Genomic DNA, 24,517 nt, shown 5'->3' with positions numbered 1-24,517 from the left:
GCCTTCAGAATCTCCTAGATAGCTTCCAGTCTTTCTGCACCCTGAGAGGGCTTGTGATAAACACAGACAAGACCAAGTATTTAGTGCTGAATCCACCAAAAAAACTTGGTAGACCCCCAGTTTTGAATTCTGTATCATTAGAAAGGGTTATGGTATTCGATTATCTCGGAATACGCATTTCGGACTCAATGAAGTGGAACCCTCATATCCAGAAAATGCTTCTAGGTCATAAAAGGGTAGTGGGGGCCATTCTTAAGGAACAGCGCTCTTCCTCAACTAGACCTATAGGCCCAGTAATTGACATTTACAAGGCTAGAGGTGTAAGTTCGGCCCTATACGGAGCCGAACTTTGGGGTTCAAGCAACATGGAGCAATTGTCTAAATCCGAAAATAGATTCCTAAAAGAATTAATGGCACTTTCACAGAGTACTCCTATGGTCCCCTTGCTATTGGATTTGGGTTGTAACTCGATAAATGACCTGGCTAAACTCCGACAGCTTTTAGTCTGGGCTCGGTTATGGCGAGTGCCGGAGTTAGCAAAGTATGCTGAAGGTCTGTCGGAAGTGATGTCCATGTTGGGATGGCACAAAATCAAGTGGCTCAAAGACGTCAAATCCCTTTTATGTGATCTGGGCCTTCGTGAGGCATGGGAGAACAAATGCTCCACCGAAAGCAGTATTAAAGAAACTTTATTGGAGCTGGGTATCTAATAAGCGTAACTCTGATCCCAAATTAGGAAGAATAACTAACGATTTTTTGAGGATCAAGGACGCAACAGTTAGTGAGCCTTATCTTGATATTATCCAAAAGTCTCCTGATAGAGCGTTGTATTTTAAATTCAGGATTGGTACATTGCCAATTCGGGAATTGACCGCATGCTGGAAAGTTCCTTTTCAAACATGTCTTTTTTGCCCAAATTGCGATTCAAGGGTAGAGTCAATGGCACACATTTTATTTGCATGTCTGGCATACAAAGCACCTAGGAATTATTGGCTTAAGCCATTATGCAGAGAATTGGGCACAAGAGACCACTCTGTACCGCTGCGCATTCTACAATCTGACACCCGATTGTTGTATGTATGCGGACTGGCAAAGTTTCTAAGATGGGCTTGGTCCATCAGATGCAAAAGGCTGAGAGAAATTGTTTAACTCAAGATTTTATCTGTTTGTGTAAATAGCTTTTATCCTCTTGTAATGTGATTAATTTGCTGTAAAATGTGTATCTTTTAAAAGAAAAAACTATAAAAAGTTGTTATTGGGGCGTTAACATTGACGAAACGAGCTGTCACCCTAAAGTGTTGATTTTATGTTCATGCTTTTAAGATATGTTTTTATCGAAATAAAGCATTTTTCATACTCATACTCATACTATTAAAGAAATAAAAAATAAAAAATAAATCAATAACCGCTTAAACCAGCATTATGCAGTCACATACTAAAATTGCTTAATTTGTTAAAAAAATATTGCTGATGGCCACATTTTTTTTCTTACAGGGCTGCCACCTAGTTCTAGTAGTAGTGCAGCCCAATTGCACCAAGGTGCAGCCCACTGTTTGCATGGACATTCCACAAAGGTTTTGGTACTCTCACAACCCCTCCCAACTTGCAAGTTACTCATTCGGAAGGTGAGTGAAATCTAAGGTGTGTATGTGAAGGCTCGGGTGCATTCATTTATAGGTCTAGCGTGACAGCGAATCTGTCTGCATGACATTTGTTACTAATTCTTTAAAATATACACTTGGGGGCGTGGCCAAGGCAGTGCCCTCATTCGGGATAGCTGAACGGGGATCAGCAGAGACGGCCCTGCGACGGAACAGTAACGAGAGTACCTGGGGAGCTGAGACACGCGGTACACATCAAGGGAGGCCCGGCGGGCACGGAGCTTCGGAGGGGGCAGGAGAAACGGAGCTGAAGCTGAGGAGCTCCTGAAAGCCGGCAGGGACAGTGAGGAGAGCGAACGGAGAAGCACGCTCCAAGATTGGGGCACGGCCCAAATTGCTAGCCAAACCTGGCATGCAAAAAAGGGAGGTTCGGGCAACGAGGGGCTAGGGCCCAGGAGTAACTGCCCCATAACGTCCAAGAGCTCCAGGACATGAGCGGAGGCCGGCGCGGTGCCAGAGTCAAGGAATGAGAAGGCGGCCTCGGCACTAGTGCAAGCTCAGGGGAGAAGGAGGTCGGCAAGGAGTGGAGAGTAAAAGATGGAGGGTGCCCGGTGAGGGACAATACAACCAGTGGGGCAGAGAGGGGGCAGATGGCAACAGCCAGAGCATGCAAAGTTAGTACAAGTCAGCAACCAGCGAGCGGGGAACGTGGGTCGGACACGTGGGGCTGGTGCATAGGGCAACTGAAAGTGATAGCAACCGGTGAAAGGAGAACCGGTGAAAGGAGGCCGCGGCCAGGCAGGCAGGGTCAGTGCACTAAGCAGTTCAATTGAGGGACTGTTCAAACTTAGCAGAAGCAGAGAGGGTGAGAACTGAAGGGATGTCCCACACTATAATTCTAACTCAGCAAGCCCTAAGAATGTGGGAAGGCCTGTGAAGGAAGCACTAAAAGGTCGATGCGGTTGGGGAGCGAGTGGCTAGTATTGAGGTGCAGGAGCAAGCCCGAGACAAGGAGGTGAAACAGTTGCAGCAAGAGGGGATTCGACTTCAGGCCCAGCAGATGGATCTCCAGGCACACACCAGGGATTTGGACAATCTGTCTTGAAGGAATAACATTCAAATTAAGGAAGCTTCCCCCCAGGAAGAAGGCTCAAAAATTACACAGTATCTACAAGGGCTATTTCAAAGTATATTGGAGACACTGCCAGACTTTGAAATTAAAATAGATCAAGCACACGGGGTGAGTCTGCAAAGATGAGTGCCGGTGCCCCCTCCGGACATCCTGGCCTATCTTCCGGACTTTCAGTTAAAAGAACAAATACTACGGAAAGCCAGGGATAAGCAACCACTTAAATATCAGGATCATCCCATTGCCCTTTATCAAGATCTTGCCATGATAACTTTACAAAAACTAAGGGATTTCCGACTGGCAAAAATGCACCTACGGAACCAACGAGTGGCATATTCTTGGGGCCATCCCTTCAGACTGTTCTTCAAATGGCAGGGTAAACAATACCAACTTCGTTCAATGCAGGAAATCTGATGGGTTCTGGGCATTGAACATCTACAACAGGAGGAGGTGGAGAGAAATGGACACAAGGCTCCTCGAGATCGATGGCAGCGGGTCAGAGGGGGACGCACCGTAGAGCACGCAGCAAAGCCGGACCCCATGACAATAGCACAGGAGAGACAATCAGTTCCAGAGACACTGTCCAAGGAAAAGATATCCCAACGGGGCACTTGAAAATCCAGGGGATAGATAAGTGAACAAAGAATGGTTGGACGGCGGGGGGCACCCACTGGTCGTGGGGGGGGGCATATTGTTTTGACCACAATATTCACCCATCTTCTTTGAATTCCAAAGAAACAAGAATTCAACCTGTGGGTCCTGGACAATATGGAGATGTTTTGGGTTTCAAGTTGGGGTTAGGGAGGTGGGTGGGGAACTGGTACTTATGGTAATGGTAGCACAGAGACAAAATATACTCATTGGGGTAAAGGGCGCGCCTTGGGGAATGGGGTGGAGAAAGACACAGTGACTCAGAGTTAGATCAATCTCGCAACATTCACACCCTCATAAAATGTCAGATTATACTCTGAAGGTTCGTACACTTAGTATGAAGGGCCTTACAATCCCATTAAGAGAAAGGCTATCCTTTCGTATTTGGAGAATTCGGGAGTGGATGTGCCCCTCCTTCAGGAGACCCATCTCTCATCAAAGGACTGGCACTGAATGCGGGCATGTGTCTTCCCCCAACAATTCTTTTCTTCTTCGGATAAAAAAGCAGGAGTGGCTATCTTGATTGCTAAGTGCTTCAGGGGGAAGTGAGAGATAAGGTATCGGAAATTAAAGGGAGACTCTTAGCTTTTACATTGCATGTGGGAGGACACACACTGGTGATAGGTTCAATATAGGCCCCTAATACGGGGCAGGAGAGATTTCTGAAGACAGCTATTTCAGAGGTCATGAGCAGACATGAACGCATGATGGTGGTGGGGGACTTGGATATTTTCATGGATGCAACTAAAGATAGATCAGGCAGTCGTTACACACAAGCTGGAGAGTTGTAAAGGGAAGGGAACAGATGGCTTCAGACCATGGGACTGCCCATGGAACATTTGCATGTCTCAATTATCTAATTGGCACAACGGAAATTAGCAAGATGGTGGAGGAGGTAGACATAACACCGTCAGCGCTCCCTGACCACTACGCAGTGACTGTCTCCTTGCAGCTGCCACCACAACAGAAACAACCAGGGTGCTGGCATTTGAGGGAAAGTATGCTTCACAAATAAACAGTGAGAAGACAACTCACTAAATGTATTCAGGAGTATTTAGAGGTAAACGATTCCCCAGACATATCTATAGCCCGGCAATGGGAGGCTCTGAAGACGGTGGTGACAGGCGAGCTAATAGCTATTTTGGCAGCAGAGAATAAGGAGAACAGGGAATAGAGTGAATACTTAACAGTACAAGTTATAGAATTGGAACGGGTTCATAGCCAAACTGGAGCACCTAGAGCATGGCGACAGTTGAAGTTGGCAAGAGCACAACTGGCGGGGCTGGACCTCGACAGAGGTGAGTATGCGGCGCTGAGGTTAAAGTACTCCTATTATATAGGAGGGAGATAGGACAGGCAGATGTTGGCAAGTAGGCTCAGAGCCCGTAGCCAACAGACGAAGATCCAGTCTCTTAAGAACAGCAAGGGTAGGAACTCATAGAGGATGAAGACATAGCACATTTAGGGATTTCTATGCCGAATTATACAAGGGAGAGGCCATATCAGAACAACATATGACATCATACTTAGAGGGGACCCACACGTCCACGAAAACTAGAGATCAAGTGGAAATTCTGGACGCCCCTATTCATATTGAGGTGATTGGGGCAATATCACCCCTTAAACTTGTTAAATCGCCGGGGCCAGACAGATTCTCAGCAGCTTTTTACAAATCATTTTGTCATCTCCTAGCCCCAGTCCTGACCCGATTATTTCATTCATTTGGGGGCCGGGTTCGATTCCCTTTGGAAAGCTGGCAGCGGCTATTTTGGTCCGACTGAAACCTGGGAAGGACAAAAATGTCTATGGCTCCTACCGCCCCATATCCCTTCTCAATGTGGGCTTAAAATTGTTCATGAGTATTTTACCTACAAGACTTGGCCCATTGAAGCCTGGTACAATTGAACCGGACCTAGCGGGATTTATCCAAAACCGACAAAGCAGGGATAACACTAAGCAGATTCTTCATTTAATAGACAATCCCCATCATACAAACATGAATGCCCTTTTATTAACAGTCAACGCTGAGAAGGCGTTCGATCAAATAGATTGGAGATACTTAGAATGAACATTGATCCACTTTGGCATGGGGGGCCATTAGATCTTGGGTAGCAAGCTTCCATAACTCTCCCTCAACCTCAATTAGGGTCAACAGTGTCTCGTCTCATCCCTTTTCCATTCAACAGGGTACCAGGCAGGGGTGCCCGCTGTTGCCCCTTCTGTTTTCCCTAAACATCGAACCGCTGGCCCAAAGGGTTAGAGATCATCCTGACATTACGGGCATTCTGCTAGAAGATTGGAACACCTTATTCTGATTTCGACGACTTAGACTTAGAGGAACCATCGGTCTGATCTTTCTTTCTACTGATCTCTTAATTTGCCAGCCCTTTATACACGAGGCCACGCTCTACAGCGTCCAATTATCCGGGATAGTGGGATCTGCGCAGAATCTACATTTTCGGCACTCCCAGTTTACAACACTCCGGGAGTGGTCAGTTTACGCCTGCCACACTACCAGCATGATAGGACTATACTGATTACGGACAATGACTCTACCATCCTCCGGGTGGTACGCCATATTCCAGGTGTTACGCCAGACTTCTTTAACCTTAAGGACCTCATACTTTCAGCCCACAAGTCTGTATTTTAGGATTAGGATTAGTACCCTATTGATTGATATTGAGTTTGAGCCCCGCTTGGTGGTATCGCATATTGTATTCAAATATCCATTGAGGAAACCCGTACCTGGAAAGCAGCGCATCTCCTGCCCCCTGACGAAGGAAATCTGGACCCTTGTCCTACTCCGAAACGCGCGTCGCGCCTCTTACCTTTGTTATTGTCTCTGTTGTTTGTATAAGTTGTATTTTTGTCATAATTACGATGTTTTATGCAGTTGAGTTTGATATGCTTTAGTTGTGTATGTTATGTTATGTTATGTGATTTGTAAAGCGCTCAGCAACCCCAGCAAAGGGGCGTCCCGGCGCTAATCCTGAGTAAAAACAAAACTGAGAACAGAAAGGAAACAAAGATTATTTTCAAGGAAATAAGTGAGTTTTGATGGCTTTCCTGAATTGATACAGCTCCTTCATTTCCTGAATATGGACTGGTAGAGTATTCCATAGTTTTGCTGCAAAGAAACGGAAAAGCACGTCCACCAGCTCTGCATCGCTTGAACCGGGGGACCTCAACCAGATTCTGGCCAGCTGAACGTAGAGCCCGCGTAGGCGCATACATATTCAGCAATGACCCCAGCATTTTAGGGGTTGACTGTTTTAAGATTTTAAATGAGATACATAAGGTCTTAAACTGTATCCGCTGAGCTACAGGAAGCCAGTGGAGTTTCCGAATAGTAGCAGAGGTAGAACTGAAACGAGGCAGACCTACAAAGGCTCTAGCAGCCGCATTTTGAATGCGTTGCAGACGGGCAATTTCCACTTTTTTAGCACCCAGGAGCAGTGAAGAGGCATAGTCCAATCTGGACAACACCATAGATTGAACAATTAGTTGCCTAGTAGCAGGGTCAAAAAATGTCAAGACTGCTTTCAAACTGCGTAGTATGCCAAAACAGGTAGCGCCAACTTTTTTTGTTTGGGTGCCGAAGCTTAAGCCTGAGTCTAACCAGACTCCCAAGTTCTTTGCTTCTGACTTAGGTGTAGGGGCTTTCCCCAGAGTAGAGGCCCACCAATAGCACCTCTGTCTTAGCGGCGTTAAGTTGTAAGCAGTTAGCTGTCATCCACTCTGCTACCACAGCCAGGCCTGCATTAAACTTGAGATGGTCCATAATAATATCTTCCGATAGGGCGACCACTAGCTGCGTGTCGTCAGCTTACGACACGATGTTAAGGTCCCACGCTTTGGCGACAGCAGCCAGCGGCTGAACGTAAAGATTGAACAGGGTGGGGCTTGATTGATGCATGTGGGTATTTGTGGAACCACTAGGGGATGAATGATCTTTGTGTATATATTCTTGGTTTGGGGCCTTGTGTAAATATGAAGGATGTATAGCGAGGAAGTTTGTAAATGTTATAAATAGTGTGATGAAACTTATGATGTAATAAAATAAAACAATGTGTATATAATTCTGGTTTGGGACAATATTGATGTTTATTCAATGAATGAGGTAATACCCATGCATTAAATTGTTGCCAGGGAGAGGTATTCTGTTCATGCCCGTTCCATTTGGGGGAACATCACTGAATAATCCTATATGCCGATGACACATTAGCTTCACTCGAGTCTACTGGGAGATCACTCCCAGCATTCTTAGAGGAACTGGAGATCTTTGGAAGGGCCTCCGGGTCAATGTAGGGAAGTCACAGATCTCAATCTAACCCGGTCATCGGCAGGCCCAGGGACATAGGAAATAGCTTCTCCGGGGTCCAAGCAGTGGGTTCTATCCAATACTTAGGGATCGATCTGGCCTCGTCAGTTGAGAAAATGGTCACGCTGAACTATGCCAAACTCTCCAGACAGATTACGAAGGATTTGAATAGCTGGAGACCACCACCTGTCACGTCTGGGTTGCATAGCTGCTGTTACGATGTCAATCCTACCTAAGGCATTATACTTCTTCCAGATGCTACCGGTCTCACCACCTAAGGGAATACTCACTGCACTACAAAAGGAAATACTCCATTGTGTGTGGGCAGGGGCTCAACTGCGCATGCAAAGGGAACTGGGGTATTTGAAATCGGAGGAAGGGGTCCTGGGGATTCCAAAACTGTTGGATTTTATTTTTAGAGTAGCCCAAATGAGATATCTTGTGGAGTGGAACAGGGAGGTATCAGAAAAGTGTTGGCTGGTTTGGAATAGGGCATTAGCAGGACTCCCCCTATGGAAAGTACCTTTCCTAAAGAAACCTGATAGGCCAAGGAGTCTCCAGAGGTCACCTATCACAAAGTCGGTGATGGAGGTGTGGGATGGGGTGGCCACTAAGGGGAAACTCACGACGTTTCCCTCTCCGATGATACCACTGCTGGAGAACAAGGAGTTTACTCTTGGGCTGGAAGGCAAGGTATTTACAGCATGGCAGGCTACACCTTGTAATGCAGCAGGACATTTGTTTGACGTTGAGGGGATTATTCCATTGTGTTGGACTTGGCCCTTTTGGCAGGTGCACCCCGAAACTTTTTGCATTCCCATAGGCTTTTTCTGTAACCTGGTGTTGGTGATTTTAGGCCTCTGAGCACTTTAGCACTGTCGTCCAGTGTAAAGTGCGTGCGCTCTCTGAGTGCATGTGGTGAGATTGGCCTGCCCTCCCATAGGAATGCATGGGGGATATGTGTGTCCCTGGTAATTCCTGGTATGAGAGGAGTGCGGGGTGAGATTAGTATGTATGAACTCGTGAGAATAAATGCTGCGCAATGGTGTGCGCAGATTTATGGTGACTGGTGGAGAAATGTCACTTTTAGAAGTTGGCATGTCTGTGTACTGTGTGTCTGCCTGCCTGATGTGAATTGCATGTCTGGCTTGTGATTGACAGGAGTTGAGAGGTGTGGGTGGCTCCAGGAGACAGGGGGAGTCTGCCCAGTGGTGAATAGAGGAATCTGCATGCAGATGGGAGGGAGGAGTTGCACCTGGGACCTGAATAGGACTGTGCCTTCCCTCCACAATGCCGGCTCCACCCTCTGTGGTGTGTCTGCTCCCTGAGCCCTCACCTAACAAAGGAGAGTGGAGCTGAACACAACAAAGTGCTCCAAAGCTCCCCCAAACCAGTTCTGATTGGTATTCCCCAAGCCCTGTGCTGTGACACAAAGGGATTTGGTAGTTTAAAAATACGGGCTGTGACCCCATGAAAATGTTCAGTTCTGTGCAGTGTGCTGTATTTGTTCCTGACCGGACGTGCTGCTGCTGGGGCCAAGGGGGGGCTGCCAGGAGGGATTGCCTTCCTGGGCCCTGCTTTGCCCTTAAATCTCTACACAAACTTTCTGCTTTGTTTAATCCTTTTTCTACAGGACCTTTTGCTGTACTGGTGCCTTGAGAGCGCTTTACTTATTCTGGTAGCGCTTTATTTTACTTTGGAGAAGGAGCACTTCTGTTTCCTCTGCAGTACTGAGCTCCAGCTTGTTGGGAGGGAATCCCGACTTAGGGATCCCCCTCCCTATCGATGCCGAGGATTGCCAGTGCCCACCTCGCTTAATAATTTATTTTGGTGGTGGGTGCCCAGCCCACATAGCCGCTTTTCTGTTGAATAATGCTACGGTTGTCCACCCCGCGTTTTCAATGTTTGCGGCTGCCCACCCCGCATCAGAGCAGAGAAATTATCACCACCACTGGCCCGATCGAAACCGGAAGTCAGGCGGAGCTGCCTGACGTGGGGCGGGACTTCCGCTTCCCAGAGGGAAGCCCCGCGCCCACTGTGTGCCCGGAAAAGGAGAGTGCTGATGGACGGAGGACGGGAGCCTACCCCACCTCCAAGAGCTCCGAGACGAAGTCCTGGGTCCCAGGAGGGGGCCCAGGTGAAGTGGGGAGGCGGCGTGTGCTTAAGCAGGGCCCCCATGTGCCGGTGGGAGCCCTGCATGCGCCCTGAAGCCCCGGGTCCCAGGAGGGGGCCCAGGGTGAAGTTAGAGGCTTTCCGGAGGTTGCCCACGCATACACGGGTCTCCCATGAGTGAAGGAGAGCCCTGCAGGTGCAAGCGGGAGAAAGCTGAAGCCGGTCCCACCAAAGAGGATTCCCACTCCAGAGAGCCCCGTGAGTAGGGACTTTACCCGTGTTGTGGTGCCAGTGAAGGCTCAGTGTCTGTATGCCATGAGCGGACCTGCCAGAGGGCGGGCCACTCCACCGTGGGTGGCATTTGTTCTTTGGGTACACAGTGAATGCCCGCATAATTTCCTGAGTGGACCCGCTGCTGCGGGCCGCTCCAACGATGGAAGACAAGTTAATTACAAGCCCAGTAGGGTCCCACAGGCACAGAGGTGCCAGGGCCCCTTTAGTTTTGGCCATCCCAGCTGCCCCACCTGACAGTGGGCAGCTGCAACGTCTTTGGGGCATGTCGATTTCCTTCCAGAGATCCCAGTGGGGGCACCCGGATCGGAGCACATTGTCGGAGCTCGTGCTCCTGCCCCAGCTGCACCGCTTGACAGAGGGCAGCTGCAACGTTTCGCATATTTGATTAGAGGGCACATTGAGTGCCTAGGCCCTCATTTGATATTCCCAGCTGCGCAGCAATTAGTGCCAGCTGCATCGTTTAGGCCTCAGTGCTTTGGGGGCATGTCTTATTGAAGTTAGGAGTGAAATGCACTCCTTTGGCCCATCCCTTCCCAGCTGCGCAGCACTTAGTGCCAGCTGCAATGTTTAGGCCTGCGCAGAGTGCGCACCCTTGACTTCCGCTGTATTGGCAGCGCGCCCTGACATTCTGGACACAAGGCATTTGAGCCCCTTTGAGATGGCCAGTTGGCCACGGGGTCTCTGTGGTAAATAGGGCACTAGGCCCTAATGTGAGTAACGCCTCTACTATGGTCTTTTTAGGAGACTATGTGCTAAAGTGAGTTATGTGGTGCTAGGAAATGTAATGCATGTGCTGTTTTATGCACCCTGTTTTATACCTCTAAATGTTGTTCTTGTGATTATGAGGTTGGTTTGCATATTATGGTTTATGCTAGTGATATTGATTTCCTAATGTAGTTATACTTAGGAGGTTAGGGTGAAATGCGTTTAGACTTATGAGATGATTGCATAATGTGTCTATGCTGGTGAGGTTGGCGCAGAATGTAATTCGTGCCTAAGGTGATACTGTGCATAATGTAGTTTATGTTACAGGCTGATGCTAAGTACAGTGGTTAACAGTGGTTACTGGTTGTACTTTAATTATATGTTTTACTTTTACTATGTTCAATCTGTGATGGTTCTGATAGTGATCCAGTGGGCCGTCAGGTGTATATAATCCCTTGTAAATTTTACCCAGTGCCAGGTGGCACCATGTATTTTATGTGTTTACTACTCTAATGTGTTATGAGAATACAAAGGCTATTTTTATGTAACCTTGTGTAGAGGTCCTTTTGTGGTGTGCCTGGGATGTTGTGCTGTGTGCGTGCGCAAATGCTTTACACATGGCCTCCGGGATAAGCCTGACTGCTCGTGCTGAGCTACCATGGGGGTGAGCAGGGGTTATCTTTGGCGTGTAACTCCCTTCTGACTAGAGTGGTGGTCTCTGGCTTTGGCGCAAGCCTTATCCAACCAGAGATCCTATTTCTAACACATTCCCACAACTGCAACAGGACTATAGACTTCTAGAGACAGAACGGTTCCAATACTTGGAAATAAGACATTGGCTGCTCCACCTCGATAGCCACCCAAAAGTCAGCCGAAAACTGACGAGATATGAGCAGTGGCTGGTCACAAAACCAAACAATAAAAATGTGATCTCCGAGCTCTATGATATGTTGCGCCAATCAGCCCTATTACAACCTACACCTAGTCAGAAACGTTGGGCAAAGGAAATAGGAAGGGATCTATCAAAAAGGAATGGGGAGAAATCTACTATAGGGCCAAACACACACCGCGAAACACGGCCAGTAAAGAAACAGCTACTAAAATAGTCATGTATTTGTACCTGACACCCATGCGCCTTAACAAAGGAAACTCAGATCGCAGTCCCACTTGTTGGCGAGGGTGCGGGTAGGAGGGTACCCTATTGCATCTGCTGTGGGACTGGCCCGGTTTGTCAAATTACTGGCCCAAGATACTAGATGAAATATATCAACAGTTTGAGACGCAGATCCCAACATTCCCAGCTTATGTAATGTTAGGGTTGCCCAACCCTTTAACATTTCCACCTAAATCTCGCAAGAGGAAACAGATGGGACTAGCCTTGGGGGCGCCGCTTCAAAATATTCTGACACACTGGGGAACACAAATAGCACCAGGTACCTAGGCTGGTTTGATAGATTATGGTATATTATGGGGATGGAGGACGCACACGCCTCTCTCCCAAACTCCGTATCTGTATTTAAAGAGGGAGGGAAACCACTCTTCAATCTGTTGTCAACGGAATTCAATTAAATCACGTGCCCGAAATATCTCCGCCTTCTCCGTATAACGAATGCAGAAGATCCACCCAACATAAATTGAAACCTAACTCGGAGAAACCTCTGTACACCAGTTAGACTATAGAAATATGTAATAAGAACACCAGTACTGGGGAGGGTGGTTGGCAAATGTTTGAATTATCTTTGTTATGCTTTTTTTCTTCGCTTTTGTTACCTTTTTTAACCAGCAGCACATCACAAGCAATACGAGGATTAGTATGGAATGCACTTGTAATAGTAGATCCAGACTGTAACAGGAAATGTACCAGAGATATGGTGTATAGTAAGAATTGTGATGCAGGTATAAGAACGGTGTTTATAATGATGATTCTAATAAAAAAAGAGTTCAACCTAAAATATGTATTTGCTTCCACCTGGAGCAATACTACGGTGCCACTGCAGGATACTGAGTGTTTGGTATATTATTCCATCTTCCAGGAAGTGCTTCTTTGGAATGCATGAGAAACTACTTTACATATGAATAGTACACCTGATCTTCATGCTGTCTGTTGCATTCATTTCCTTTGGTCAATTCCAGGAATTCAAAAATAAATCATACCTACTCATAGTAAAAACTTTGAGAATTGGCCCATTATATTCTACATGCATTCTATACAGAAAAAAAACCTTTGGTGTGTTTACCCCAGATGTGGCAAAGGCAGTAGGGGAGTCTTTAATTTAATAAATGGCATTTGTGCATGCTCCGCATGCAAACCACATTGCTAAATGCCTGTGTACACATACGTTGACACATTAAAGCTACGCTTTGTTTTAGCCGAGCATCTTCACTGTTGCACAGGTAGCTTCCATAACAGATTAACACATTGCATATCAGACAAATATTAACCATAATGATGCAAACACATTCAGATAAAGTATATTATGCAAAGTCAAGCATGCTAGATCGGTGGCTCATCTTAGGGCCTTATTACGAGTTGGGCGGTCTGACTGCCGTAGGACCACGTCTGCCCCTGCCACCAGCCCACTGCACTGACAGTCCAAAGACTGCCGTATTATGAGTTGACCACGGGCCTAACGGTGTGGAGGCAGGCAACTTGCAGAGGTGGCGAGTACATTTTCCAAATATATCGATGCCTGTGTGTGTATTGCGACTGCATATGTGTCAGATACACACATATGCATGATGTAAGTGGAAAAAGCCCATATACTCATTACTGGGGTTCAGCCCATATGTGGGCAGTCCTAGTAATGGGTATGTGGTAAGAAAAGATTTACCTGTAGATCGCCCAAAACAGGGTCGTATTCCCCAGGGTGAAGATCTTGCTGTGAAGGGGGACCTGGCAAAAGGGATCCATGTCAGAATCTGCCTGGAAGATTAAGGAAGGTGTGAGTACGCACCCCAAATCCTTCATCACCGCCACCTTGAAGCAGGCGGCTTTTCTCCGATCGCAAACCTGGAGGTCAGCAGTTTGCTGGCGGTCTCAGCGGTCCAGTGGTGTCTTTGCAAAGGCGATCTTGCCAACTCGGCTGCACAAAGCACACACATACAGCATCGCTGAGACTCACTTGGATTTCTGGTGCGCACGATCACAGGACGATCCACACGAAGGTCTCAGGCTGCACAAAGCACACGCATACAGTGTCGCCGAGACTAACTTAGACTACTGGTGCCCACGATCACAGGGCAATTCTTAGGAGGGTCTCAGGCTGCAAAAAGCACACGCACACAGCGTCGCTGAGACACACTTGAGTTCCGGGTGCACACGATCACAGGGCAATTCTTACGAGGGTCTCAGGCTGCAAAAAGCACATGCACACAACGTTGCTAAGACGCACCTGGAAACTTTTGTGTTACTGAGTTTCCACAACAGGGAGCCAGCTCTCCTTGGGCCCTTGGGGATAAGTTACTTCAGGACACAGCACACAGCAAAGTCCTTTCAAGCAGGGGGGCACAGAACACAGCAAAGTCCCTTTAGCCTCTCTTTGGTTAAAGCAGCAACTGCAGGCGAGCCCCAGAACACACAGCAAGGGTCAGTCCTTTCCTTCAGTCTCTTCAGCTGTTTCTTCTTTGGCAGAGGTTCCTCTTGACCATGAAGTAGTTTCAATCCTTTTCAGTCTTGATCAATCCATTCTAATGTTCAGGGGCTTCAGCCCTTATAGTTATACCCCTAAATGTCTTTGAAGTCTTTGTGTTCAGAGGGGCACCAACCCCTGTCCAAACCAGTTCTGGGTGTCTCCCTGCCAGTGACACCTTCTTCATTTGATAGTGGTGGTCTGGATCCTCAATTACTCAGCAGGAGATGGAGCCATTGTTTTATGGCGGCAGCCCAGGCCTCTTCACCTCCAGGGGCTACTCCTCCCCCCTACACTCCAGATGCAGGTCAGCCTGTGGCTGTCTCACCTCCTTCCCTGGGTCAAGACATTCCCCAGATCCTATCACTTTCAAATCCAGACAGTCAATCCACAACCAGGCAGAGTCACACAGAAATGTTAGAACACAAAGAACCAGCAACTTCTAAAAGTGTGGTTTCTAAACACACAATGCAAAAACTACCTTCACAAAATGATGTGTTATTAAATTGTGAGTTCAGGCATACTAAATTTCACCTCTCCATCTTAAGCCTACCGGAAATAGGCTGGAAAGATATTACACAGCCTCCCCATTCTGTCCTATGGGTAAGATGGCATTTTTACCAGTGAAAATCAAAATGGAGAGTATTTCACTGTCGTGACATGGTACACACCTCAGTGCATGTCCTATCTTTCACATACACTGCACCCTGCCCAGGGGGGGTACCTTGGACCTACCATAGGGGTGTATGATGTGCACAAAAAGGTAAGGGTAAGGCCTGGCAAGTGGGTGCACTTGTCAGGGCAACATGGCAGTTTAATAAACTGCGCAATGGCACTGCAGTGGCAGGCCTGAGTTCTCTCTTTAAGGCTACTGGTGTGAGTGGCACAATTAGTGCTGCAGGCCCACTAGTAGCATTTGCATTACCATCCCTGGCACACATAGTGCACTTTACTAGGGACTTTACTAGTAAAACACATATACCAATTATGGACAACCAATTACCATTACACACAGAGAGCACTTGCACTTTGACACTGATCAGCAGTGGCAACGTGCCCAAAGCATCTAAGTTGGCAACACCATGTCAGACAAAAGGTCTAGGGGGGAAGGCAAAAAGTTTAGGGAATTTTAGCCAAAAAGGGCCAAGTCCAAAAACAGGGGGGTAGAACGTGAGCGACTGATTGGTGTTTAGGTATTATCAGAAGTAGCCGAACTGCTGTCTTTTGGATGATCTGCAGTTTATGTAAAAATATTTTCTGAATGTTAGAAAATAGAACAGTGAAATATTCTATTTTGGCAAAGATAAGTGTAGTGATCACCAATTTTCGTTGGTCCAAAGTGATAAAGGGAAAGATTTTTCTGTGAGTCTTGAACATGAGGAAACAAGAGGAGGGGATGACATTTACATGTCTTTCAAAGGAAAGTTTGTCATTGAAGTAGACCCCAAAATGTTTAACTTTTGGTAACAGCAGTGGAAAGCACCCCCAATTCCTGTGGCAACCAGTTGGGGGACCAGAATGATAAGTTCTGCCAAAAAGCAGGACCTCGGTTTTATCTAAATTCATTTTTAGACAATTACTTGACGTCCAACTTCCGACTTGCTGCATGCAGTCATGGAAGTGCGATACTGGGTCTGGAGTGCAGGTCATCCACATCCCAATTTGGGTGTTACCATCATAAGACTCTACAGGATAGCCAAAGGGTTTAATCAGGTTAGCCAAAGAGGTCACATACAAATTAAAAAGGGTGGGACTCAGGTCAGAGTCCTGGGAGACCCTGCAAGGTAACGAAAAAGAAGGAGACTTGTAGCCATTAAACCAGACAAACTGCTCTCTATCTAAAAGAAACGATTTAAGGAACTCAAGGGCCTTGCCTCTGATGCCTAATGTAAAGAGACGGTCAATGAAAAGGCTATGGTTCACTGTGGCAAATACTGCAGAAAGGTCTAACAAAACTGAGGCAGTGTTTCCACCAGTGTCAAGAGCTTGTCTTATTTCTTCTGAGGCAACGATCAGTGCTAGTTCTTTACAATGTTGACTTCTGAAGCCAAATTGGGTGGCATCTAATAGCGCATTGTTTTTAATAAAAAGTGAGAGCTCTGACTTGATGGCCTTCTTGACAATCTAAGCAGGAAAGGGGAGGCATAGTTATTCGGATTACTGCTATCTAAATTGTGTTTGTTTTTTTAGAAGAGGCAGAATAGAGGCCTTCTTCCATCCTTTGGATAATAGCATGTCGTAAACATTCTGTTAAAGATCTCCAAAAGGTACCTAGAGGTGGCATTGGTGCAAAATGAAATGACTCTAGGAGGGCAGGGATCTAGGGGAGAGCAAGATTTAATTTGGCTAAATAGAGATCAGACCAGCTCTACCGAACGTAGTTTAAAAGACAATAGAAGAGTATCTCCAGCAAGGCAACAGACCTCCTGTGTAGCAAAGTGGGAAGCAGACGTATTTTCTATAATATTGGTCGAATCTAAGAGTGTGGTAGCTGCCAGTACCAAATCAATGTCTGTGTCTTTCTCATTAGACGTAACACAGGAGGGGTGAATATTCAAAAACGTATTAAGTTGGTTGGTGGTCCTGTTTTTAGATTGGGAAGCTTGCTCCGCTTTACTACTGTGGTAAAGAGCTCCTTGGGAATGTTCAGGGGAAATGTAATTTTTGTGACATAGTAATTTAATTTTGCTTTAAACAGTATATCATTGTGTGTTTGAATGACCAGCTTATAGGAAGTTTCATCACTAGGTTTACACTTGATGCACCATTTTCTTTCAAGCCTTCTACATGCTTTTTTATGAACTATGGGGTTCTCATCGAATCATGGTTCAGAGGGGGATAGTCTTTTCTGTTTTTTGAGTGGGTCAAGTACTTTGATGCTGGAATTGACCCACTGATGGTAGAACTCAATTGCTGCATCTAAATCTATGGTATTCTCAGGCATGTATTGATCAAGATATATGGTGAGTAGTTCTGGAGTAATTTTATGCCAGGATCAGCATGTAGAATCCACCAGCTGAGAAGCATCCTTGGGTCCGATGGCTTCCAGATTTAATTGAAATATAACTGCACTATGGTCTGACCAAAGCAGTGGAAGGATGCTAGTCACTTGAAGATAGGGTTTGTCTGGAAAAAAGGCCATTTACTGAATGGCCAGCTGATTGTGTAGGAAATGTCACTAATTGCGTAAGTCCAAGACTTGTCAGGGAGTCTAAGAGATTGAAAGTCTCTTTGCATGCTAAGTTTTCAAGATGAAAATTGAAGTCCCCATGGCTGGTGAAATCAGGGGAATTGGCTTTATTATACTGGGGCAAAGTGCTATTGTTTAAGAAAGCTGTCCTGGGGTCCCCCGGGGGTTGATAAATAAGAACCCATCAAAAGAGTAGTGGTTACAGAGAGCAATTTTGTATGCTTGTGCTTCGTATTCAGGCATGGACGGTAATGGCTGAGAGGCTTTAAGATGACCCCTAAAATTAATTGCTAATCCACCACCCCTTTTACCTATACGGTCTAGTCTAAATATGGCAAAACCCATGGGAGTTGCAGCAATTAGAAATGGGTCAAATGAGGATCTCCAAAAAAGAGAGAGGGGTCCTACTCTCCAAAGGAACAGGACACCAAAATGTCACTAGGTCTAAAATGAATTCCCTTTGGGAAACAACAAATAGCATACTCAACTATTCACTCATCACCTGCAAAATTAATCACCTGGAGAATATAACAGTAACCAAAAAATCCAAAATATAAATGTTTATTCATTAAATAAGTGAGTGCAATTGTTAAAAATAATTTAAAACCACAATTCCATTAGAAATTATTACAAAATACAAAACAAAATGTAAAACAAAGTGCAAGTCAACTGTATAACTCCAAAATCAACGATGATCAACTCAACATCTTAGTAATATTCTTTTCTTATTATGTCTTGAAGAACACCAATTGATATATACACATTTTATTTTTAAAGAGGACCAAGAAGCCTAGGCCTCGGTAATGAAAACCAGCTCCAATATTTGAGCATCCAAAAATCCACTAGGTCGGATGCGCTGTTACTCAGAGACTGAGCATTGATAAGCGTGCTTCTGATTTCCCTGGTTAGAGTAGATTTACAGCCTTGAGATTTGGGAGAGCTGATTGCGGAAATCCTAGAGGTAGTCAGAGTGAAATTACAATCTGGGCAGATATTCTCCGATACGATATCTGATGACATCAACATGGGGCCTGACCTAGAGTTTTAGGAGCATAAAATGTCCAGTAAATAGCAAATGTGTACATCCTGATGGGAGATGAAGCTGGCAGGGGGGCTGGTGCTGATTGCGGTCCGAGCTCGGATACAGGTTTGCATAGGCGTGTCAGCGGAACTTAGTCATGTAAAAATAGGTGCATATGTTATTAACCCCAACATGATGAACAACTGCATCAACCTTAAGATATGATCTGCCGGCTGCACACTGAATTGTTCGAATTGTTCCATGTGACATGTAAGTAGCTTGTACAAATCTGGGGTTTTCTTTCTCTTCGGTATATTGTATTGTATTGTAATTGCATTTATATAGCACTTACTACCCCTGACGATGCGTCAAAGAACTTTTTCGGTGAGTAGCATGCTACTCCGGAATCCATAAAGGATGAGTGTTGAATATGTATTGTGAAATATGAAAGTAATTTGATTTGTGGATAGGTTAGTCAGTTATTTGGACTGAGAAGGATTGGGGAGGGATAGAAGAGGGAAAAAGGTTTGCATTTATATAGCGCTCGTTACCCCTGACGGGCTGTTGAAGCGCTTTTTTCGGCGAGTAGCACACTACTCTGGAACCCATAAATTAGTAGTTGTCATTAGTATAGTGAAATATGAAATATGAGAAGTGGACATGTTAGTCAGTTATTTGGATTGAAAAGGATAGTGGAGGGATAGAAGAGTGAAGGATTTAGATTTTCTTTATTTTTTGGAGGCCATAGCACTAGTGGGAGGCTTGGGATGAGCAAAAAGGGATGTGGAGGGGAATAGTCAGAGGGAAGAGTTTAGAAAGAATTGTCTTGGGGATCAGTATAGTAAAAGAGGTGGTAGATGGTGCAAGGAGGGGTAGAGTAGGGGAGAATCTAGAAAGGTCTATTTTGGGGGTCATAGTAGTGGTATGGGGTTTGAGATGAATGAGAGAGTGGATGTAGAGGATATATTGATAGAGGTTTAGGGTGAGAGATAGGGTAGTGTATTTGAAAGAGTAGTAGAAAGAGGTTTGATATGAGTCGGAGAGTTAGAGAGTTGAGGTAGAAGATATATTTAGAGAGGTATAAGGTGAGAAATAGGGTAGTGCATTGGATATTCAGAATTAGAAGAAAGTAATAAATATATAAATCCATAAGCACATGGAAAGTTTATAGATACATAAAGGAAGTAAGTATTTGTAGATTAAAGATATTGATAGAGGTAGAGGGTGAGAAATAGGGTAGTGCATTGACTATGTTTTTGGGTTTTTTGGAGGAGGAAAGTAATAAATATATAGATCCAAGTACATGGAAGATATATAGATGCATAAAGGAAGTAAGTATAAGTAGATGAAAGATACATTCAATAAACTCTGGTTTTCAAGTGTTGTAAAAAAATGTATTTTATTTATTTTGTAAAAAAAACATAATTATTCTACATGTGTATACAAAGTAATACACTTATATAGTTACACACCTATAGTACAAATAAAGGCGTATATACAGAGGGATATGCTGTATATTTCTGCTTGCGTATGGTGCTTATGTGGGGAAGAGCCAATTCTGTTTTCTGAAGATAATTTGGTCGTCAGTGGATCTTATGCTGGGGGTAAAGAGTTCCATATTTTGGCTGCTTGACCAGAGAAGGATGTGCCACCCTTGCTTTGTTTCTTGTATCATGGGATATTGAGGCGAGGTGCCACTCTAGAGCGGAGGTTCCTATGATGAATGTGTTTGGTCATTTTATTCCTGATGAAGAGCGGTCCCATTCCATGTATCACTTCGTGGTATATGTGGTTTTGCCTTGTCTATTGTAAATAGAATGTGTTATACATATATCAGTCCAATTTGTAGATCACAGGTTCCAAGTGCGCGCATCCTTTTACCATTGTCTGGTCGATAAAATCATTGTCATTGAGTTTGAAATAGTAATTCTTAACATTTTCAACACCAAGAACCCTCATGCCTGCCTAGAAGAAATATTTAATTATTGTTGTTATTAACTATCGTTAAGTTAAATGCTTTCTCGATATAGCCAAAAACAAAATAAGTGGTGTTAGAAAAAAAATCAAATAGATTGACATGTTGTGAATGCTGGTTAAAGTCCAGACGAAGTGTAGTGAATGTAAAATTGAATTATGTGATATAAAAGTTACAAAACTGACACACACAGTAATTTGCAACGCAGCACCACTGTCATTTTTTAAAGTAATGTTCTGTTTTATTGACAGAAAGACCAGGTCACCCTGAACTCCAAGCCGTTTTCCTAATCCTGCATAATTGCTAGAAATTAACAGAAACACATAAAACATTATTTAATAGTTTTACTGAAGAAATGTCAAAGCCGACTTTCTTATATAATCTGTAAATACCAGCTTGTCAGATTCCGAAACACTTTGGGGCCAATTTACTAAAATATTGCCCTTGGAATAGGTCATCCTTAGGCTTCAAATTCTGTAGCACATCAAAAATACTCCAAAAGAAAGTCAGAGAAAACTCGGACCCTTTGAATTTGATTAGATAAGGGAACAGCAGGGGAAGATGACAGATTGCCAAGGAGTACCCCAGACACTAAAGTGGCGAAGCAAGGATCTAGCCTTAGTGACCAGACCACGTTTTTTCCGCACTCCTTTTATGAGGAGGACTAGCTGTCCCACATTGGGCTTTATGATAATTGTAAATACTATTCACACTCTGTGTCCAGAGGTTCAAATGATTCCCAGATTGTCTGTCAATACATTTTATGTTGGTCTTCTGTGCTGTAAATTTTAACAGTAAATCTGCTGAGCCAAAACTGCTGTTCACAAAACGCAGCACAGAAAATATACTTGCTGCCATGCACTGAGTGAACTCTTTGTAAATCTAGACCTAAATCTTGTGGGTCTACCTGCCCATGATGCAGTTTATTAGCTGTGACACCCTGCCGCCTTGGAGTGCATACCTTATTCCTAAAGTGCTGCAGCAAATCAGCATTTCCTGGCACTGCTCTCAAGATTTGCTTCGTCACAGGGGTCCTGTTAGCGCTCTCTCTCCCCCGGTGCAGCCGAGCACAGCGCTTTCGCCGGCTGGGAGAACGCGACACCACCATCTTGGGGGGAGGCAGGGTAGCGCTCCAGCTCCTGGACACCTCCCGCCCTCCCTCACTATTTAAGGTGTGTGGTTTATACGTGGCATAGATTACTTGTTTTTCTCCCCTGAGGCGGAAGCCGGGGGCATCTACTCTTTACCTTTTTACTACGGAAAGCATTCTTCTGTGTGTGAGATAATTTAGACTGTCTGCATAGTGAATTACAACTTGTGCGCAGGGCTTACATCAGTGCTGTCATCGAGTGCATTTTTAAAATTGTATATATTTTAATTGATACGTTTTAAAGGAAAATGCTCACATCTCCGACTTGACCCGACTTGACGAGATTTGCTTCGTCACAGGGGTCCTGTTAGCGCTCTCTCTCCCCCGTTGCAGCCGAGCACAGCGCTTTCGCCGGCTGGGAGAACGCGACACCACCATCTTGGGGGGAGGCAGGGTAGCGCTCCAGCTCCTGGACGCCTCCCGCCCTCCCTCACTATTTAAGGTGTGTGGTTTATACGTGGCATAGATTACTTGTTTTTCTCCCCTGAGGCGGAAGCCGGGGGCATCTACTCTTTACCTTTTTACTACGGAAAGCATTCTTCTGTGTGTGAGATAATTTAGACTGTCTGCATAGTGAATTACAACTTGTGCGCAGGGCTTACATCAGTGCTGTCATCGAGTGCATTTTTAAAATTGTATATATTTTAATTGATACGTTTTAAAGGAAAATGCTCACATCTCCGACTTGACCCGACTTGACGAGATTTGCTTCGTCACAGGGGTCCTGTTAGCGCTCTCTCTCCCCCGGTGCAGCCGAGCACAGCGCTTTTGCCGGCTGGGAGAACGCGACACCACCATCTTGGGGGGAGGCAGGGTAGCGCTCCAGCTCCTGGACGCCTCCCGCCCTCCCTCACTATTTAAGGTGTGTGGTTTATACGTGGCATAGATTACTTGTTTTTCTCCCCTGAGGCGGAAGCCGGGGGCATCTACTCTTTACCTTTTTACTACGGAAAGCATTCTTCTGTGTGTGAGATAATTTAGACTGTCTGCATAGTGAATTACAACTTGTGCGCAGGGCTTACATCAGTGCTGTCATCGAGTGCATTTTTAAAATTGTATATATTTTAATTGATACGTTTTAAAGGAAAATGCTCACATCTCCGACTTGACCCGACTTGACGAGATTTGCTTCGTCACAGGGGTCCTGTTAGCGCTCTCTCTCCCCCGGTGCAGCCGAGCACAGCGCTTTCGCCGGCTGGGAGAACGCGACACCACCATCTTGGGGGGAGGCAGGGTAGCGCTCCAGCTCCTGGACGCCTCCCGCCCTCCCTCACTATTTAAGGTGTGTGGTTTATACGTGGCATAGATTACTTGTTTTTCTCCCCTGAGGCGGAAGCTGGGGGCATCTACTCTTTACCTTTTTACTACGGAAAGCATTCTTCTGTGTGTGAGATAATTTAGACTGTCTGCATAGTGAATTACAACTTGTGCGCAGGGCTTACATCAGTGCTGTCATCGAGTGCATTTTTAAAATTGTATATATTTTAATTGATACGTTTTAAAGGAAAATGCTCACATCTCCGACTTGACCCGACTTGACGAGATTTGCTTCGTCACAGGGGTCCTGTTAGCGCTCTCTCTCCCCCGGTACAGCCGAGCACAGCGCTTTCGCCGGCTGGGAGAACGCGACACCACCATCTTGGGGGGAGGCAGGGTAGCGCTCCAGCTCCTGGACGCCTCCCACCCTCTTCCCATCTTCCTCCGGATATGGATAAAAGGAAGCAGTTATCCCGCCCGCACAGCGGGCGGGCGCAGCGGGCGCGCCAATGGCGCGCCAAAGGCGCGCCTAAGGCAAGCCCGTCTGCGCCCGTCCGCGCCGGGCCCGCGCCTCTCGTCCCCAAAAAATCATCTGGTCCAGCAGCCAGCTTGTCACATTAAGACATGGCGTCTGTACCCCAACTGCTTGCTGTAATCTCCTGGACTTGGAGAAGTCTACCTTCACCTGCACTCGGTGCAATTGTTCCATTCCCCTTATGCGAAAACGATACCTTCAAAATCAGATAGCTGTTAAACCGCAGCCCATATGCAAACTTAAGGCTGCTTTAATAAATTGCCGATCTTTGCCTGCGCACGCTTCTGAGATTTGGCTTTTGCTGGATATACATAAATGGGACATACTATTCCTAACGGAAACGTGGCTTAAAGACTCGTCTAAACCAGACATACATTTGGCTATTCCCCCTGGCTATCGACTGTCAGGAGTCAATCGAGACAACTCCAAATCTGGGGGTGGGCTCGCTGTCATTGCCAAATCCCATCTCATCATGAACATAAAAAAAATATCTAACCTAGGGCTTATTGAAGCCATGTATCTTACGATAATGGATTCTGCCATCACGATTTTTGCTGGCGTCCTGGTCTATAATCCCCCTACTGCCACTTCTGCCTTTCTCTACTCTTTGCTACATTCAATCGCGGATCTCTCCCTTAAACATTCTTATTTCACAGTGCTGGGAGACTTTAATCTTCATGTGGACAATTCCGCCTGTCCCCAAGCATCATTGTTGCTCGAAACTTTACAAGGATTAACCTTGTCCCAATTAATTAAGGGCCCTACCCACAAAGCTGGACATACGCTCGATCTTATTTTCACGAATCACCCTGGCATCACCTCTCTTCCTTCCCTACCCCTCACGTGGTCAGACCACTTCCTCCTTCCTTTTGATATCACTATTCCTCCCCTGCCCCTTCCTGCCCCCATCAACAGAGATATAGGTCGTAAATGGTCTAAAGTTACCT

The sequence above is a fragment of the Lissotriton helveticus genome, chromosome 1_1 (assembly GCF_964261635.1).
Source record: "Lissotriton helveticus chromosome 1_1, aLisHel1.1, whole genome shotgun sequence".
Taxonomy (NCBI): Eukaryota; Metazoa; Chordata; class Amphibia; order Caudata; family Salamandridae; genus Lissotriton; species Lissotriton helveticus.
The sequence above is the reverse complement of the archived record's forward strand: the minus strand, read 5'-3'. Positions refer to the sequence as shown.